The sequence below is a fragment of the Heterodontus francisci genome, chromosome 2 (assembly GCF_036365525.1).
Source record: "Heterodontus francisci isolate sHetFra1 chromosome 2, sHetFra1.hap1, whole genome shotgun sequence".
NCBI lineage: Eukaryota > Metazoa > Chordata > Chondrichthyes > Heterodontiformes > Heterodontidae > Heterodontus > Heterodontus francisci.
Genome location: NC_090372.1, coordinates 139,236,665 through 139,255,897, shown reverse-complemented (window position 1 = coordinate 139,255,897; position 19,233 = coordinate 139,236,665). Strand labels below are relative to the sequence as shown.

The following is a 19,233-nucleotide window of genomic DNA, read 5'->3' as shown; positions in this document are numbered from 1 at the left end:
CAGCATCTCAGCATGCAGGAGACCGTTTGCACATGTGCACAGCTTGGAGCGCACTGATGGGCTGCTCTGTTGTCAGGAGTCAGTTTGAAAAAAAATTACCACAGCAGGAACAACAACCCGAGGCAGCCATGGAAATGGGCAAACGGAACAGAAACTTCCCCAAAAAGGAACCACATGTTTACTGGGATGCCAAAAAAGGGGCGATTTTAATACATTTTAGGATTTGTGAATGAATGAGAGAAACGCATTTTTTTTTGTGTATCTTATATTTTCTCATGACCCTTTTAACATGATGTGCCTTCTCTCAAATCACATTTCATTCTACTGTGTGTGGAGGTGTCATGCTTGACCCCCAACTGCCAAGTGAGGCACATTAATTTTGTCATGAACATTGATTTTAAACTGTTACTGGAGTGAAGAAAAGACTTATTAAACAGATCAGCCATTGCTGGAAAAGACATTTGCAAATTAACAGACAGTGATTGGAAGGACAAAGGTCCATTCCCTGACACATTCAACCCACAATGGACCTTGATCACCAGGTATTGTGTTTAAGAGAAGCATTCCATGGACTACTAAGATGATACAATCCAAGACGTGGTCAGACCAGTTAGTCACATGACTAACTTGCTTGGCAACCTGGGGTTTTCTGAATTGTACAAACATTCCTGGACTGAGAAGATCTCTCCTGTCTGCTCCCATCTCTTCTTCACAAGCTTCTAAATTCTTTGAAGACACATGAACCCCAAGAGAGAGAAGTCTTCTACAGCGAACAAGGTTTAAGAAGAATACTGGGCCCCAACGAAAAACAAGATCTACCTTCAATCAAGGACTCTACAGTGAGCTCGAAGAACCATAACAAAAACTCATCAGATATTGCCTCAATCTTTTCCACTTGATTTTTCTTCTGCTGTTTTCTGTCTCTATTTGCATGTGTGTATCCCATATGCATGCTAGCATGGGCATGTTGTGTACCTGTGGGAGATAACCGAATTGAGTTTAAGTTCAAGTTTAATAAATTTCAACTTTTCTTCATTAAGTCTAAGAAAGCCTGTTTGTACTGGTTTCGTTCTCATAATTGGAAAGTGGTGAACAAGGATTCACCAAGGTGGAGTTCAAAAATAAAACCCTGTTACGGTAAGACCAGATGAAGGCTCAGAGGGACCCTTAGACACCATTCTCTCCTGGTCGTAATAATGTGTGTGATGTTTCATACATCTGAAAAAGATGTTCGACCAACATTATCCTTTACTCTTGAGCCACCTCAGGCATCCAAACGAGCAAAGGTTTACAAAGATATTTGGCTAGACAGGCTCATCTCTGCATCGAAGGGAGCCAATGGCCCCAGGACACCTGGAATGGGTCTCATTCACCTTGTGTTTCCGGATCCCCTTGGCTTGTTCAGGCGCGTCTGACGGAGGCGGGCCCAAGAGGCAGATGTGCCTGACCCTGAAGCTCCAAGACATGAACAGCAGCAGCCAGCAAGGCTAAGAAGGACACAAGTATGCCAGAGCGTCTACAAGACACATATCACCTACCTGCAGATGTCCGGGGGGCATTGTCAGCAAAGACTGTGGCTCTCCAGGGAGGCCATCACAAATGAATGCAGCCCTGTGCAGGACGATTTGTGACCAATGGGATTTGGTGATCACCCTATGCCAGTGGTCCTAAAGATAACCGTTGCACTCAACTGTTATGCTTCGAGATCTTTCCAAGCATCCACTGGGAACATTTGTGGGGTTTCCCAGGCCACAAGGCACCACTGCATCAAGGAGATGACCATTGCCCCATTCAAGAGGCCGGCAATAATGTGCACTATCAGACATACCTTGACAGTTAGGTCGAGAGACCCATCGGACTCAGGTCGATAGCTGGATTTCCGACAGGTTTAAGGTGTAATAGCTTGTACGTATATGGCCATCAAGGCTCCCACAGACCAAACAGCTGCCTTAATCAACAGGAACAGTTGGGATTCAGAGGCTCACAACTAAGGCATTGTGGAAGCTGGTTTTCACACAATGATGCTAATGATTGGGACAAAAGAGCATTTAGTTACATTACACATAACATATTGGCTTCACCCATGAATACCCATGTGTGGCTAGGTGAATTTTTTTGTCTAGCTTGCCGGTGCTCCTGCGCGGTGTGACCCCTGCACGAGTAGCTATGCTGGAAACAGGCTGCTGATCAGGATGACCCTTGGCCTGAGATGACTTCGACGGGCGCCCTCTGGGTACATGAGGTCTCAAGGGCTCGGCTGCCTGATGGTTTACTGCACTAATGCAGGACTCTCCTCAGGTATCGCAACTGCTGGAGCTGGGCTCATGGGTGGAAGAGCTGAGAAGCTGGTGTCCACATTTGAAATACCCTGAGGGGAGCCTCCAGATGTGGAGATCAGCCTCTGCTCCTCCCTCTCAAGGCTCACTTGAACCTCCCTGCTCACCAGAGAAGTACTAGGAGCTGGAAAAGTCTCCAGGCTCCTGGTCTTTCTCTTGCCTTTCCACTGCTGATCTGAGCTCATGGCCAAGACGAGGGCTTGCAGGTTGTGGTGCATCTGTGAAATATCACTCCCAGGAGGGTTGTCAACCTCTCAATGGATGAAGACATGCACTCGAAATGCCTGGGACATTGCAGCTGTCATGACATGGATGGACTCCCCCATCATCTGCTCAAGGCTAAACATGGCCTCTGGCAACACCACCAGATGTTGCCTTACCTCTCTCTGCAACTCCAACATGCCTTGTTCTGTGGACACCAGAGGCTTGTCGTAAGCCTGGGACTCAGCATGGGCCTGGCAGGCCACAGTCCTCTGACTGTCAGGGGCCTCGGCTGTCTCAGCCTCAGCCAGCTGCTCAGGCAAGTGAACAGTGCTCTCACCAGCTTGTGACCCTGATTCTAAAGCTGAGTGGTTACCCATGCCGTAACTGTGCTGGTGGAAGGTGCAGGAGAGTCATGTGATGCTGCATCCCCTGTTACTCCTCTTCAGAGGTTGACAGGGGTCCCTCTGGGGCTGTGGTCACCTGCGAACACCGACCTACAAGATATAGTAAAAATATGTGTGGGTTAGGCTGGACAAGCCGGAGGTAGCCGTACATTATTAATGAATTTTTAGCTGATCGGCAATGATCACTCTCTTGCGCAGGGACCCCAATCTCGCCATCTGATATAGTGCACCCACCTTGGCACCTAACTAGTTTCAGAGCCTCTTCTTCGGCCTGGCTGAGAGAATGCATGTCTGACACTCTGCCACCGTTTGTGGCTGCCTCTCTCTTGTTATGGGCCGTCTTCTCCTGTAAGAGGAAGGATTTTACAATTATAAATTGGCATATGTTTCACCATGATCATTCTGCTAACATGAGCCCGTTGTCAACAACTGGGGGATGTAATGTATCTCATTCTGACTTACCCTGTTGTGGGATTTACTTGGGCTGAGGTATAAATGAGGGAGTAAAGTGGGGGTGGGGCAAGAGATAACAAAGGAGAAGGTCACAGAATAGCTGACCAGAAGGTCATGGAGCAAAGGCAAACAATATGTTAATGGTGTGTTGAAAGACAAAGCATTAGTACAGATAGGGTGTTAACGAACTGAAGATTGAACAGCCGCAAGTACAAAGATGAAAAAAAAACAGTGGGTAAGCAAATTGAACAAACTAAGATGAAATAAAATAAAATAAACACAAAAAAAAAAGAAAAAAAAGAAAGAAGAAAAAAATAACTAAAAATAAAAGTAAAATGGGGGGCCCATCATGCTCTGAAATTATTGAACTCAATGCTTAGTCCGGCAGGCTGTAGTGTGCCTAATCGGTAAATGAGATGCTGTTCCTCGAGCTTGCGTTGATGTTCACTGGAACACTGCAGCAATCCCAGCACAGAGATGTGAGCACGAGAGCAGGGGGGAGTGTTGAAATGGCAAGCAACCGGAAGCTCGGGGTCCTGCTTGCGAACTGAGTGGGGGTGTTCCACAAAGCGGTCACCCAGTCTGCGTTTGGTCTCCCCAATGTAGAGGAGACCACATTGTGAGCAATGAATACAGTATACTACATTGAAAGAAGTACAAGTAAATTGCTGCTTTACCTGAAAGGAATGTTTGGGGCCTGGGATAGTGAGGAGAGAGGAGGTAAATGGGCAGGTATTACACCTCCTGCGATTGCAGGGAAAGGTGCGATGGGAAGGGGACGAGGTGGTGGGGTAATGGAGGAGTGGACCAAGGTGTCACGGAGGGAACGATCCCTTCGGAATGCTGACAGGGGAAGGGAGGGGAAGATGCATTTGGTAGTGGCATCACGCTGGAGCTGGTGGAAATGGCGGAGGAGGATCCTTTGGATATGGAGGCTGATGGGGTGGAAAGTGAGGACAAGGGGAACCCTGTCGCGGTTCTGGGAGGGAGGGGAAGGGGTGAGGGTAGAGGTGCGGGAAATAGGCCGGACACAGTTGAGGGCCCTGTCAACCACAGTGGGGGGGAATCCTCGGTTGAGGAAAAAGGAAGACATATCAGAAGCGCTGTCATGGAAGGTAGCATCATCAGAGCAGATACGTCGGAGATGGAGAAACTGGGAGAATGGCCACTTAAGGGCTTCACCCTGCCTTCCCTGGTACCAGTTCAGTGGCGGGCAGGCCTGTCACCACATGGGGAGCACGCAAGCAAAACTGTGTGGGTTGCTTGCCGGCTCTGGGAGGATCACAGTGAATTAGATTAAAATTTACTTAAAGCAGCGTTTAAAACATTTAAATGACAATGCTGGGCTGAGTTGTAGCAATTCCCTCTGATTTTCAACATGCAAGAATCTGCCTCTGCTGTAAAATCCATTTCATATCACATCACGTGATCAGTGCATGAAGATTGGGCTGCCTCCTTCAGAAGCAAAACTTCAGGATGTAATAAGCATAAGAAGGCGGCACAGTGGCGCAGTGGTTAGCACCGCAGCCTCACAGCTCCAGCGACCCCGGTTCAATTCTGGGTACTGCCTGTGTGGAGTTTGCAAGTTCTCCCTGTGTCTGCGTGGGTTTCCTCCGGGTGCTCTGGTTTCCTCCTACAGCCAAAAGACTTGCAGGTTGATAGGTAAATTGGCCATTATAAATTGTCCCTAGTATAGGTAGGTGGTAGGGGAATATAGGGACAGGTGAGGATGTGGTAGGAATATGGGATTAGTGTAGGACTAGTATAAATGGGTGGTTAATGGTCAGCACAGACTCGGTGGGCCGAAGGGCCTGTTTCAGTGCTGTATCTCTAAATCAAATCAAAATCAAGGCTAACACACAGGTATAAACGCTCTAGTGCGCCACAGAGCCGCCATGATATTTCACGCGATGGCTCATTAACATGAAGGGGGTGGAACGCCCACCCCTGATGACGTAGAGGAGGTGGGCGCTCCATCCCTGGCAATGGCATCTGGCACCACCGCACATGTGCTGGCACCATTTTAAACGGCTTCAAGCCCTTACCGGTAATTTTAATTTTTAAAGTGACATGGATGTAACATTTACATTTCTAAATTTAATAAAAGTTAGCAGGCCCTCTCCCAACCCCACAAGACCAAAACTTCATTTATTGTCATTTCCCCACGGAAAAAAATTTGGTTCCCATCCTGAACGTTCCCCCTGAACTTCATTACCTTTGCCCTTCAACCCCTTCCCACCATCCCCTCAGCCAATAGTAACAGTTTTTTCGCTCCCCCCGCCCTGAAAATTTCACTCCTCCACCCTCCACCCAGTGTTACACCACGGATATCTGAATGGCGTGGGATGGCCTTCTTGAAAGGTAAGTTAAAATCATTCATTAACATTCATTGAATTATGTTCCCATCGCTGAACAGCAGGGCGGCTGCCATGAGGCTTCACTGCCGCTGGTAAAATGGGGCGGGGCCTTCCTGGCATCTAGGTATTTTCTGGGCCCCCCCGCCATGACCCCAGAACTGGTCAAATTCAGCCCAAGTTGTTGAACTCCAGGCATTGCTGGCCAGTAACATGGAGCTGAATTTTGTTCTCTTGACAGAGGCAGGTTCAGTGGCATGTGGGGATGGACAATCTCTGCTGAGCTTTTTTTTTTGATTTCCAAAATATACTTTATTCATAAAAATCTGTAAAAAATACATGACAAAACTGTTCTAAACAGCACCAGGTCAAAAATTACAAACAGTGCAAAGGAAGTCAGTTTCCTTCAATACAGGAGTGAGTTGCCTCACAACCCTTCCATTTCATTTTCCATGCTATATACATTTATACATTTTCCGGATACAGTTCGAGGGGTTTCCCATGGATCCAGCCCCTCAGTTCAGCTTGGTGGGGGGACCTTACACTGTGGTCTTTCCCCATTGAGCCTTTGCTGCGGCTGCCCCAAGCTTTAGTGGGACCCTTAGCACGTAGTCCTCGACCTTGGGATGTGCCAGTTTGCAAAATTCGGTCGTGGACAACTCTTTGCGCTGGAAGACCAGCAGGTTTCGGGCAGACCAAAGGGCGTCTTTCACCGAATTGATAGTCCTCCAGCAGCAGTTGATGTTTATCTCGGTGTGCGTCCCTGTGAACAGCCCGGAGAGCACAGACTCCTGTATTACAGAGCTGCTTGGGATGAACCTCGACAAAAACCATTGCATCTCTTTCCACACCTGCTTTGCAAAGACACATTCCAGAAGGAGGTGGGAAACCGTCTCTTCCCCATCACAGCCACCGCGAGGGTATTGTGTGGAGGGGGTGAGACTTCGGGCGTGCAGGTAGAATTTGACAGGGAGGGCCCTTCTCACCATCAGCCAAGCTACATCTTGGTGTTTGTTTGAAAGTTCTGGTGATGATGCATTCCACCAAATGACTTTGGCGGTCTGCTCGGGGAACCATCCGACAGGATCCACCATCTCCTTTTCCCGTAGGGTCTTGAGGACATTCCGTGCAGACCACTGCCTGATGGATCGGTGGTCAAAGGTGTTTTTCCGCAGAAACTGCTCCACGAAGGATAGGTGGTACGGCACAGTCCAACTGGATGGAGCGTTCCGCAGCAATGTGACCAGGCCCATCCTTTGCAACACCGGGGACAGATAGAACCTCAGCATGTAGTGACACGTGGAGTTTGCATACTGGAGGTTTACACACAGCTTGATGCAGCCGCACACGAAGGTAGTCATCAGGATGAGAGCGACGTTGGGTACATTTTTCCCGCCCTTATCCAGAGGTTTGAACATCGTGTCCCTCCGGACCCGGTCCATTTTAGATCCCCAGATGAAGCGGAAAATGGCTCGGGTGACTGCCACAGTGCAGGAGTGGGGTATGGGCCAGACCTGCGCCATGTACAGCAACAACGTGAGCGCCTCGCACCTGATGACAAGGTTCTTACCTACAATGGAGAGAGATCTTTGCTCCCACATTCTCAGCTTGTGTTGTACCTTGGCTACTCGCTTCTCCCAGGTTTTGGTGCACGCCCCGGCCCTTGCGAACCATATCCCCAGCACCTTCAGGTAGTCTGACCTGATGGTGAAGGGGACAAAGGATCGGTCAGCCCAGTTCCCAAAGAACAATGGCCTCACTCTTGCCGTGGTTAACTTTGGCTCCTGAGGCCAGTTTGAACTGGTCACAGATGCTCATCAGTCTGCGCACAGACAGCGGATCCGAGCAGAAGACGACGACGACATCCATGTACAGGGAGGTTTTAACCTGAGTGCCTCCACTGCCTGGGATTGTGACCCCTCTTATGCTTGCATCCTTCCTAATAGACTCAGCAAAGGGTTCAATACAGCAAACAAACAAGACTGGGGAGAGAGGACAGCCCTGTCTGACTCCAGATTGGATCGGGAAACTTTCTGATTCCCATCCATTGATTGAGACTGTGCTACTGATGTTTGTGGAGAGCAGTTTGATCCAATTGCAGATTCCCTCCCCAAACCCCATTTTGGAAAGCACGTCCATCATGTAGGTGTGCGATATCCTGTCAAAAGCCTTCTCCTGGTCCTGGCTGATGAGGCGATCGTATCCCTGAGCAGCGTGAGACTATCGGAGATCTTCCTGCCGGGTGCAGTACAGCCCTGATCAGGGTGGATCACCAACTCCAGAGCAGACTTGACTCGACTGGCTATAACTTTGGTCAGAATCTTGTAGTCAACATTAAGCAGTGAGATGGGCCGCCAATTTCTGATTTCTGCCCTCTCTCCCTTCCGCTTGTAGATGAGGGTGATGATGCCCTTCCTCATGGATTCTGACATGCTGCCGGCCAGGAGCATACTCTCATATACTTCCAGCAGGTCCGGGTCGACCCACTCCCACAGGGCCGAATACAACTCAACCGGTAAGCCATCTCTTCCGGGAGTCTTAACTCGTCTCGAAGGACTTGATGGCCTTTGTCAGCTCGTCCAGCGTTAGCGGCTTGTCCAGTCTCTCCCTCATACTGTCATCTAAGACCTCTGTGATAGATGACAGGAAGGACTGGGAGGCTCTGCTATCTGTGGGCTTCGCGTCATGCAGCCCAGCATAAAAGGATTTGCTGATCCTTAGTATGTTGGACTGCGAAGACGTAACCGAGCCATCCTCTTCCTTCAGGCTGCTGATAACAGAGCTCTCTCTGTGTACCTTTTGGAAGAAGTAACGCGAGCAAGTCTCATCCTGCTCAATGGAGTGGACACTGGACCGGAAGATGATCTTGGAGGCCTCCGTGGCAAAGAGCGAGGCCTGCTGGCTCCTCACCTCTTGGAGGTCCTCCTTGACCTCGACCCCCATCGACTGCAGCCAGAGCAGATTTTGCATACTTTTCTGGAGTCGGGATATTTCCCTCTGTCTCTCTTTCGCCCTCTGAACTGCTTTGACAATAAAGAACCTCTTGATGTTCTCCTTGATCGCTTCCCACCAGTGAACTGGAGACTCAAAGAGGGGTTTCACGGTCCTCCAACCTTTGTAATCCCTTTTGAGTTCCTCAACGTTCTCTGGGGGTAACAGTATAGCATTGAGCTTCCATGTCCCCCTGCCAACCCGCTGGTCATCCTGTAAGTGACAGTCGGCCAGTAAGAGGCGGTGACAGCACGGGACACAAACAGGAAGTCAATCCTAGAACGTGCAGACCCCTCCGATCTTGACCATGTGTATCTACCCTGCGCTCCGTCTGCAGGTTTGCTGAAGACGTTGTGCAGTTTGGCATCTTTAACTGTTTCTATTAGGAATCTGGACATAGCGTCCAGTTTGCTGTCGTCTCTGCCGGATCGTCCAGCTGCATCGATGATGCAGTTGAAGTCACCTCCAAGGATGACCGGCCTGGACGTCACCAGCAGCAGTGGGAGCTGCTGGAAGACGGTCAGCCACTCGCTGCATTGAACTGGGGCATACATGTTGATCAACCGGAGTGGAGCGTTGTTGTACATTACATCTGCTATGAGGAGGCGACCGGCCACCACCTCCTTAACTTCGGAGATCGTGAAGTTACCTCCCCGCAGCAGAATACCCAGGCCGGAGGAACGGCAATCATTACCCCCTGACCAGATCGATGGCCCGTGGGACCACCATCGCGACCACACTCCTGCAGAAACAGTAGGTCGGCTTTGACCTTGGCGAGGTAATCCAAGGTTGAAACATATCGCGTAGTGGATTTAGTGCTATGCACATTAATTGAAGCAATCCTTATATCCATTTTTTTAAGGTTAGTTGTTGCTTCCCATACCATTTGTCCTTGCTAGTCCTAGTCCTTCGGGATGTTCCTGCATACCCATAGTGTGCACAAGCTGTTTCACGTTCGTTGGGCTCAGAAACCCCTCCTAGTTTTTCATGCAGGTTTTGTTCCGCTGGGGTGACATCGGGGGGGGGGGGGGGGGGGGGTCTTGTAGGCAGCAAGGATTGGGTTGTCCTCTGCTGTTCCCCTCTGTTCCTCCTCGAAAACATCACTGCTCCCGGCTTCCCGGAGCTGAGGTGCGCCAGACGTGTCTTTGCTCTCGGTGTCCCAGAGCTGGGATGCGCTGGCCATGTCATTAGGTGTGGCACTTTGGGGTTGGGGCACGCCGGGCCCATCACAGCTTCCAGTGCCTGGGGGCTGGGATGCTTTATCTTCCAGCTCCTTTGGGTTCTGCCACCTCTTTTGAAGGGGCTGTCGTTCCAGCACTTCCTCGTCCAGTGAGGAGGAGCTGCTGTAGTCTGTCTCAGACGGTAGCCTCCTCTTGCCATTGGTTTGGGTGGTGGCCTGTTCTCCTTTTGGAGGTCTTTTCTTTGTGGTTTTCCTCTGGACCACTTGCCACTGACCTGTTTGTCAATCTGCTGCCTCCTCCTCCATTGATTCTGTCTGTGGAGGAGGGGTTTCCGGGCGCAGGGTAGGTGCTGGGTCACTGGTTTCAGCTGCTTCCCCTTTCTTCTCCTTCTCAGGTAGAATTTCCTCGCTGCGGAGAAGGTTGTTTGTCTCCTTTCCAGCACCGGACGCCTTCGTCGTACCTTCTCCCAGCCTTTCCTTGGACCTTACCACCTGAGCATAACTGAGGCAGCGTTTGGGGCAGGTTTTGCAGAGGTGGCCTGCCGCACCGCACAAGTTGCAACACTTAGTCTGCTTACAGTCCTTGGTTCGATGGCCTTCCTCCTTGCAGTTCTTGCAGACAACCGTGCTGCAGTTAGTTGCCATGTGACCAGATTTGCCACAGGTGTGACAAACTCTGGGCTGCCCAGCGTAGACCAAAAAGCCTCGACTTCCCCCGATAGCGAAGCTGGAGGAAGGGTGGATAATGGCTCCACTGGGATCGACCTTCAAGGTGACCTTGACCTGCCGTTTGCTGGTCCAAATCCCAAAGGGGTCCTTGACATCAGTGCTGCTGCCAGCCACCTCGACGTACCTGGCGAGAAAGGTGAGTACATCCACCACAGGAACATGGGGTTTGTAGAGGTGAATCGTCACCACCCGGTCCCGTTGTGACGGAAGAATGAAGAGCGGCTCCACCGTGAGGATGGACAGCGGCACCCGGTCCCCTTTCTCCTTGAACACCTTCAGGAACTTGATGCATCCCGCCACATTCTTGAACGTCACGTCGAAATATCCACTGCTGGGGAAATCCTGCAGGCAGAAGATGTCCGTAGCTTGAAATCCACAGCAATCAATGAGGATTTTCTTGATGAAGAAGGTGCAATCGACCGGTGCATCTCCTTCCTTGTTCTTCACCACCACCCGAAAGGTGTTACGCACTCCCTGGCCTGAAGCTCGAAGATTGGTTATAGCCATTTTACTCAAAGCCTCCCCAGGATCAAAAGCCAGTGATCATGGTTTCTCCTCTGCCAAGTAAGTACTGATAAGAACAGATACTACACTTGATCTTAGCCAAAAGGCCGAGAACCTGGGAGGATCGAGTAGCCAAGGCACGACAAAAGTTGGGCATGTGGGGGCAGCGATCTCTCTCCATTGTGGGTAAGAACCTGATCATCAGGTGCGAGGCGCTCACGTTGTTGCTCTACGTGGCGCAGGTCTGGCCCATACCCCACTCCTGCGCTGTGGCAGTCACCCGAGCCATTTTCCGCTTCATCTGGGGATCTAAAATGGACCGGGTCCGGAGGGACACGATGTTCAAATCTCTGGACAAGGGCGGGAAAAATGTACCCAACGTGGCCCTCATCCTGATGACCACCTTCATGTGCGGCTGCATCAAGCTGTGTGTAGACCTCCAGTACGCAAACTCCAAGTGTCACTACGTGCTGAGGTTCTATCTGTCCCAGGTGTTGCAAAGGATGGGCCTGGTCACATTGCCGCGGAACGCTCCATCCAGTTGGACCGTGCCGTACCACCTATCCTTCGTGGAGCAGTTTCTGCGGGAAAACACCTTTGACCACCGATCCATCAGGCAGTAGTCTGCACGGAATGTCCTCAAGGCCCTACGGGAAAAGGAAACGGGGGATCCTGTCGGATGGTTCCCCGAGCAGACCACCAAAGTCATTTGGCGGAATGCCTCATCACCAGAACTTTCAAACAAGCACCAAGATGTAGCTTGGCTGGTGGTGAGAAGGGCCCTCCCCGTCAGATCCTTCCTGCACGCCCGAAGTCTCGCCCCCTCCGCGCAATGCCCCCGCGGTGGCTGTGGTGGGGAAGAGACGGTTGCCCACCTCCTCCTGGAATGTGTCTTTGCAAAGCAGGTGTGGAAAGAGATGCAGTGGTTTATGTCGAGGTTCATCCCAAGCAGCTCTGTAACACAGGAGTCTGTGCTCTACGGGCTGTTCCCAGGGGCACACACCGAGCCAAACATCAACTGCTGCTGGAGGTCTATCAATTCGGTGAAAGACGCCCTTTGGTCTGCCCGAAACTTGCTGGTCTTCCAGTGCAAAGAGTTGTCCACGACCGAATGTTGCAGACTGGCAGATTCCAAGGTCCAGGACTACGTGCTGAGGGACGCACTAAAGCTCGGGGCAGCCACAGCAAAGGCTCAATGGGGAAAGACCACAGTGTAAGGTCCCCCCACCAAGCTGAACTGAGGGGCTGGATCCATGGGAAACCCCTCGAACTGTATCCGGAAAATTTTCATTTGCTGTAAATGTAAAACTGTAATCGGCATGACAAATGTGAAATGGAAGGGTTGTGAAGCAACACATGATTGTATTGAAGGAAACTGATCTCCCTTGCAATGTTTGTATTTTTTGGTGCTGTTTGAAACTGTTTTGTCATGTATTTTTCACAGATTTTATGAATAAAGTATATTTTGGAAATAAAAAAAAAGCTCAGCGGAGATACACCTGGTCAAGATCGGATTGGTCTGCCCATTCCAGGATTGTCTTCCTTTTTGTGTCCCGTGCTGTCATGGTCAGATCCACTGACGTCAAGCTGGTGTTCTTCTCCGACCACTGCCTCTTACTGGCCGACTGTCACTTACAGGACGACCAGCGGGTTGGCAGGGGGACATGGAAGCTCAATGTTACACTGCTAACCCCAGACAACTCCATATGGAGTTCCGAGGTGGGAACCTGGCGGGGAGGGGGGGAGGAATAAAATTTTCAGGGTGGGAGGGGTGGGGCAGTGAGGAAATCACTTTTTATTGAATGTGGGGATGTTGGGAAGGGGTTGAAGGGCAAAAGTTAGAAGGTTGGGGGGAGAAGTTCGGGTAGGGAAAAAGGCAAGCGTTGGTCATATCAGGCATTGAAATGACGATTGGGGGGTGTTTGAAAGGGCCTCCATATCTTTATTATCTGTTTAATAAAAAGTCCGTGACTTTTCCTTTAAAAATTAAGACCTCATCAAAGGGCATAAAGCCCTTAAAATATGGCACCGGCACCTGCGCGGCGGCTGCCCTCTCTATCATGGGGGCTCAGGGACAACGCATTCAAGCGGGATGCACGCCAGCATCAGAGTGCATCGCTGCAAATCTGTGGTGCACTCGTAAAATGCAGCCCGGCATTGCCATTTAAATGTTTTAAATGCTGCTTTAAATACATTTGAATCTAATTCACTGTGATCCCACAAAGGTTTTTCAATTTTCTGGTTGACATGTGAACTCACGGGCCTTCAATTTCGCGACTTTGAAAAGCTTCGAAAAGAGTCCTCGGTGCCGCGAAAGGGAAGGTAGCCAAGGAGAGTAGCAAAGGAGAAGTGGGGTTCACAGCAGCCATTGCTGCTCTGCTGAGTGTCGAAGGGGCTTGTGTGTAAATGGGGGGAGCTCTGCAAGGGGCTTGTGTGTGAATGGGGGGAGATCTGCAAGGGGCTTGTGTGTGAATGGGGGGAGCTCTGCAATGGGCTTGTGTGTGAATGGGGGGAGCTCTGCAAGGGACTTGTGTGTGAATGGGGGGAGCTCTGCAAGGGGCTTGTGTGTGAATGGGGGGAGATCTGCAAGGGACTTGTGTGTGAATGGGGGGAGATCAGCAAGGGGCTTGTGTGTGAATGGAGGGAGCTCTGCAAGGGGCTTGTGTGAGAATGGGGGGAGCTCTGCAAGGGACTTGTGTGTGAATGGGGGGAGATCTGCAAGGGGCTTGTGTGTGAAGGGGGGGAGATCTGCAAGGGGCTTGTGTGTGAATGGGGGGAGCTCTGCAAGGGACTTGTGTGTGAATGGGGGGAGCTCTGCAAGGGACTTGTGTGTGAATGGGGGGGCTCTGCAAGGGGCTTGTGTGTGAATGGGGGGAGCTCTGCAATGGGCTTGTGTGTGAATGGGGGGAGCTCTGCAAGGGACTTGTGTGTGAATGGGGGGAGCTCTGCAAGGGGCTTGTGTGTGAATGGGGGGAGCTCTGCAAGGGGCTTGTGTGTGAATGGGGGGAGCTCTGCAAGGGGCTTGTGTGTGAATGGGGGGAGCTCTGCAAGGGACTTGTGTGTGAATGGGGGGAAATCTGCAAGGGGCTAGTGTGTGAATGGGGAGAGCTCTGCAAGGGACTTGTGTGTGAATGGGGGGAGCTCTGCAAGGGGCTTGTGTGTGAATGGGGGGAGCTCTGCAAGGGACTTGTGTGTGAATGGGGGGAGCTCTGCAAGGGGCTTGTGTGTGAATGGGGGGAGCTCTGCAAGGGGCTTGTTTGTGAATGGGGGGAGCTCTGCAAGGGGCTTGTGTGTGAATGGGGGGAGCTCTGCAAGGGGCTTGTGTGTGAAGGGGGAGAGATCTGCAAGGGACTTGTGTGTGAATGGGGGGAGCTCTGCAAGGGACTTGTGTGTGAATGGGGGGAGCTCTGCAAGGGACTTGTGTGTGAATGGGGGGAGCTCTGCAAGGGGCTTGTGTGTGAATGGGGGGAGCTCTGCAATGGGCTTGTGTGTGAATGGGGGGAGCTCTGCAAGGGACTTGTGTGTGAATGGGGGGAGCTCTGCAAGGGGCTTGTGTGTGAATGGGGGGAGCTCTGCAAGGGGCTTGTGTGTGAATGGGGGGAGCTCTGCAAAGGGCTTGTGTGTGAATGGGGGGAGCTCTGCAAGGGACTTGTGTGTGAATGGGGGGGCGATCTGCAAGGGTCTAGTGTGTGAATGCGGACAGCTCTGCAAGGGACTTGTGTGTGAATGGGGGGAGCTCTGCAAGGCACTTGTGTGTGAATGGGGGGAGCTCTGCAAGGGACGTGTGTGTGAATGGGGGGAAACTGCAAGGGGCTTGTGTGTGAATGGGGGGAGCTCTGCAAGGGGCTTGTTTGTGAATGGGGGGAGCTCTGCAAGGGGCTTGTGTGTGAATGGGGGGAGTTCTGCAAGGGGCTTGTGTGTGAATGGGGGGAGATCTGCAAGGGGCTTGTGTGTGAATGGGGGGAGATCTGCAAGGGACTTGTGTGTGAATGGGGGGAGCTCTGCAAGGGGCTTGTGTGTGAATGGGGGGAGCTCTGCAAGGGGCTTGTGTCTGAATGGGGGGAGCTCTGCAAGGGGAATGTGTGTGAATGGGGGGAGATCTGCAAGGGGCTTGTGTGTGAATGGAGGGAGATCTGCAAAGGGGCTTGTGTGCGTGGAGAGAGTAAATGCATGGCTGGCAGGCTTTTAAAGATGGTGCCAGCAGTTGCTCCAACATCAGGTGACACTGTGAACAGCATCTCCATTGCTGTCCCCGCCACATGATTGGGGTGGGGAGGGGGAGGATGTTGACTGCTGCCATTGTGCAAAATGTCCGGCCACCCCGTAATCGAGGCCGCGCGTCCACTAATGTCACAACTGGGACCGCCACCATTTTGCGCACCCGTCTCTGCTCCCGGTGGCGGGATCATAACATTCAGCCCATAAAATTGCTACCAGGTTAAAACTTAACACTGTTAGCAATTTCTATGCTACTGTGTAGGACCAAAACCAATAATAAATTTTCCAGAAATTAAAGAAAAACTGCTAATTGCACTCTGACCTGTTTTGCCCAAGTGGACCAACTTCACAGCGGGTCACATTTCTTGCTCACCAGCCATCCCCTCCCCCACCTGCCCGATCCCTATCTGTATTCCTACAATATGGTGGAATATGTCAAATTTTTAAGCAATTAAATGTTAACCCTCCTCTCGGGTCTTTCTGTTTCTGTTGCCTCTGCTAAAGTGTCTGACAAAACTGATCACTGAAAAAATCAGTGGCAATAATAAAATATATATAAAAATAATAAAATTGCTGTAAAGTGCTGATATTCTGCTTAATATCCAACAGAATAACAGAATGCTGAACAGTTCCGCATGTAAATGTCCACAGTCATTGAGAAGAAAACCTCAGAAAAACTGTTGTTATGGCGCAAGCTTCTCCAGACACTTTTCCTTGTGCTCAACACAAGGAAAGCCTGTTCTGGTAGGTGAACCCACACTTACTATGAATTTAAGCGAGACCTTGTGCATTAAGTAATCTGGAATATTGTGGGTAAACAATAGTTCTTTTTATTCTCTCTGAATGTCATGTTGGATTTCTACAACCTATCCATATTAGTAAGTTTGCAGACGACACAAAGGTTGGTGGAGTTGCGGATAATGATGAGGATTGTCAGAGGATACAGCAGGATATAGATCGGTTGGAGACTTGGGCAGAGAAATGGCAGATGGAGTTTAATCCGGACAAATGTGAGGTAATGCATTTTGGAAGGTCTAATGCAGGTGGGAGGTATACAGTAAATGGCAGAACCCTTAGGAGTATTGACAGGCAGAGAGATCTGGGCGTACAGGTCCACAGGTCACTGAAAGTGGCAACGCAGGTGGATAAGGTAGTCAAGAAGGCATACGGCATGCTTGCCTTCATCGGTCGGGGCATAGAGTATAAAAATTGGCAAGTCATGTTGCAGCTGTACAGAACCTTAGTTAGGCCACACTTAGAATATTGCGTGCAATTCTGGTCGCCACACTACCAGAAGGACGTGGAGGCTTTGGAGAGGGTACAGAGGAGGTTTACCAGGATGTTGCCTGGTCTGGAGGGCATTAGCTATGAGGAGAGTTGGAAAAACTCGGATTGTTTTCACTGGAACGACGGAGGTGGAGGGGCGACATGATAGAGGTTTACAAAGTTATGAGCGGCATGGACAGAGTGGATAGTCAGAAGCTTTTTCCCAGGGTGGAAGAGTCAATTACTAGGGGACATAGGTTTAAGGTGCGAGGGGCAAAGTTTAGAGGGGATGTGCGAGCCAATTTTTTACACAGAGGGTGGTGAGTGCCTGGAATTTGCTGCCAGGGGAGGTGGTGGAAGTAGATACGATAGCGACGTTTAAGAGACATCTTGACAAATACATGAATAGGAAAGGAATAGAGGGATATGGGCCCCGGAAGTGCAGAAGGTGTTAGTTTAGGCAGGCATCAAGATCGGTGCAGGCTTGGAGGGCCGAATGGCCTGTTCCTGTGCTGTACTGTTCTTTGTTCTTTGTTCTTTATCACTTCAGAAGATCAATCGGTTATGCCAGACATTTTTGTAATCGATCAAACTGCCAAACTGACAATTTACAGTCATTTGCAACAGGAACCGATAATAGCAAGTTGTTGAAATCAGTCCAAGTAACTCAGTTGCTTTGAACTCGTTCATAAAGGAGTTAAAAAACCAAAACTATTGGTTGACTTCCTTTGATTGTTTTTGTTGTGGATCTTTCAGATAAAAGATCTCGCTTCTTCACAGAAGTAAGTAGTCATTTAATCCCTAACGGTTAGTTTTTCTTGGAATTATGTAGGTGTCCCCATCGACTTGCCTCTCTGTCTTTTCCAATTTGCCCAAAACAATAACTAAACAGGTACATGAAAAGAGTCACATTCTTATGTCCAAGAAACTATTTGCACTGTAGTCTTGCCTTTGAGAAGTCACACTATGCTAGAGAGGTAATATATTTGAACAGTGGTTCGTATACTCCACTATATGTACACAAAAGCATGCCAATGGTAACCTGCATTATATGACAAGTTCTTGCCATGTTAGAGCCCTCCTGATTAGATTATACTGTTGATTTAAGGTCCTATGATATGAGAATTACTGCTACCACTTGATGGGCTTCGTGAATGTTTGCTAAGACTGTTAGCAATTAACAGTACTTTCATGTAGTTCATTCAGTGCAAAAGCTTTGCAGCATGCTGTTGTGGAAGCTCTTTTGAAGGTGGCATAATTCTTAAAAGATCCTGGTGCCGAAGATCGACAGAATTGGCAGTTTTTGTTCTAAGTACCAAAATGTATTTGACCTGAACTGCTGCCTTATCCCTGCCAAAGTTTACAGGACAGGTGCTCAATGTCACTTGGGATACATGCACTGAAGAGGCTGTATACTGCAAAGGAAGTGGCTGATTGGATTCTGGAGGTTTGCTCAGACCTCTCCTGGAAAGAATGTGCAAGTGCTTCCATTTGTCAGGGATTTTCCATTTGCCCCAACAGGCCAGCCGGAAATCTTCCCAGGAAAGATGGGAGGCAGAGAAACTAGGTCCTGGCCTAATTTGTGGCCTTTCCAGCATACTCTGACTGGGGTAATGGCAGGGGTGGGCTGCAGATTTTCAGCTAAGATAACCTAGTACGGAATGGAAACTCTTAAACTATGGACCAAAATACCCAATTTCTGTCACAACTGTCTCTATTTCACCGTATATAAGTACAGCACTTTAGCAATCTGACATAATAGAAATCAGGACTGCAGATCCCAAATATTCAGTTGGGTTAGGTGGCTTGATGTCCAGATTGCACATAATTCAAATGATTTTGCTGCAAGGTCCTTGATAAAACAATATACTATCTGACATCTCTAAACGGACAAGAACAGAATTAAAATGCTACAGGAAGTCAATGTCAATGATAAGAATATATAATTAATCTTGTAAACGCAGATGCAGTTTGACTAAAAATAACTTTTATACAAAGAAAAAAGGTCTAGCATATAAAAGAACCAGTTTTTACGGCCACGTGGTATGACATAAGTGGTTCCCACTGTTTAACCCCTCACCTGACCGCAGCAAGTGTATTTGTACTAGAGTTTAGCCCTTTTGGTGTTTTATTTCTCAAATAAACAGACAACGTCAGGTTTTTTTGTAGGTTTTAAAAACAGAAAGTCAATCGTTTATTGATCAATACGCCTTATCCCAAAATTGTTGCAATTGCATCCACTAATGCATTCGCTCACTTGCGTGCACAGACACACACACAAACACAAGAAGAGACAGATAGAGCAGAGAAAAAGGAAGGTGGTTTTCAGTGGGGCGCAAGGTTCCTATAAACCTGTTGAATTCTCTTGAGAATCAAGTTCTAGTTGGATGTAGGCCTGAGATGATTGTAGATTTTGCTCTTGATTGAAGGTTCTGTTGAAGATGGTGGGTTACTTCTAAGTCTCGCTGCTGTATACTGTAGATGCCAGATTTTTTCAGCAGGGCACTGTGCTTCCTGGCTTGGCTGGAACTCAAGCTGTTACAAATAGCTTCACCTTCTGGGCCAGTCTCTCTCTCTCTCTCTGGCTGTTTTTT

At 49.5% G+C, this 19,233-nt stretch overlaps 1 pseudogene; it reads right to left on the bottom strand.

Moving 5' to 3' along the window:
- Nucleotides 1–11,143: 11,143 nt before the first annotated feature.
- LOC137351965 (U2 spliceosomal RNA) lies at nucleotides 11,144–11,274 on the bottom strand (annotated as a pseudogene).
- Nucleotides 11,275–19,233: the final 7,959 nt, after the last annotated feature.